The 1,559-nt window shown below is 40.2% G+C and overlaps 1 protein-coding gene across 1 annotated transcript in view; it reads right to left on the bottom strand.

Moving 5' to 3' along the window:
- The window catches only part of LOC108261774 (BOLA class I histocompatibility antigen, alpha chain BL3-7), a 6,422-nt gene continuing 4,863 nt past the window's right edge, over positions 1–1,559 (bottom strand). Inside the window, exon 8 of the mRNA XM_053674389.1 lies at positions 1–765. The gene's annotated coding sequence lies outside the window, so the exon portion shown is untranslated. The remainder of the gene's footprint in view (positions 766–1,559) is intronic.

Raw genomic sequence — 1,559 nt, 5'->3', positions numbered from 1 at the left:
TGAAGAAAATAGACTTTATTGTTGGTTCAGATTGTTACAGACAGAACAGAGGGATTGTGGGAGAGATTCGGTTCCTGTTCAGCCCGTGAGGAAAATGTCAGTGGATTAAAAGGTAAAAGATGTCGATCAAACCTCTCGTGCACTGACGTTATGATCTGTGTTCAATTCTACACTAAATCATCTTAGAAATGTAGAGAGTAAAGCAGCTCATACACACTCCTGAAACACACACACTATAATATAATGATGTTCAACTGCAGCTGTGTGAAAATTCACTACAATAATCACACTGATACTGTTTACATCAAAACGCTTTAAACACAATTACATCTCAAGCCTGAGGAAATCACAATCAGTGTGTGTGTGTGTGTGTCAGGAAGTGTGTACGAGGTTGTACTGAATGTAAAATTAGTCGAGTGTAAAGCTGCGTTCATCATCCAGACGTGTTACACAACAGTTTAAATCTGAGATTCACATCAAACCCCATCACACAGAAAACTACCAGAATTTACAGAGTAATAATAATAATAATAATAATAATAATAATCATCCTCTAACCCCAATACCTATCAATCCCATTTTACAGCAATAACAGATTCACAATAAAAAGATCCTCCATCCAAATACAGGAAAAATTATACACCAAGATACACACTGGAATAATGTGTGTGTGTGTGTGTGTGTGCGCGTGTGAGATTGTGTGTGTGTGTGTGTGTGTGTGTGTGTATGTATGTGTGTGTGGTCTTCATCTCCCTCTCCTCTCTCCTAGAGAAACAGAAAGAAACAGGATCAGCTCTGAGATGATGATGTTGGATTTTCACTCCACACACAGATCTTTATTCCATATTACACCATAAACAACATCACGTCTCACTCTCTCAGTGCAGCGGGAACACACACAGATCTTTATTCCATATTACACCGTAAACAACATCACGTCTCACTCTCTCAGTGCAGCGGGAACACACACAGATCTTTATTCCATATCACACCGTAAACAACATCACGTCTTACTCTCTCAGTGCAGCGGGAACACACACAGATCTTTATTCCATATCACACCGTAAACAACATCACGTCTTACTCTCTCAGTGCAGCGGGAACACACACAGATCTTTATTCCATATTACACCATAAACAACATCACGTCTTACTCTCTCAGTGCAGCGGGAACACACACAGATCTTTATTCCATATTACACCGTAAACATCACCACGTCTTACTCTCTCAGTGCAGCGGGAACACACACAGATCTTTATTCCATATTACACCATAAACATCATCACGTCTTACTCTCTCAGTGCAGCGGGAACACACACAGATCTTTATTCCATATTACACCATAAACATCATCACGTCTTACTCTCTCAGTGCAGCGGAACACACACAGATCTTTATTCCATATCACACCGTAAACAACATCACGTCTTACTCTCTCAGTGCAGCGGGAACACACACAGATCTTTATTCCATATTACACCGTAAACATCATCACGTCTTACTCTCTCAGTGCAGCGGGAACACACACAGATCTTTATTCCATATTACACCATAAACA

Source organism: Ictalurus punctatus, chromosome 22 (assembly GCF_001660625.3).
Source record: "Ictalurus punctatus breed USDA103 chromosome 22, Coco_2.0, whole genome shotgun sequence".
Classification (NCBI taxonomy): Eukaryota; Metazoa; Chordata; class Actinopteri; order Siluriformes; family Ictaluridae; genus Ictalurus; species Ictalurus punctatus.
The sequence above is the reverse complement of the archived record's forward strand: the minus strand, read 5'-3'. Positions and strand labels throughout refer to the sequence as shown.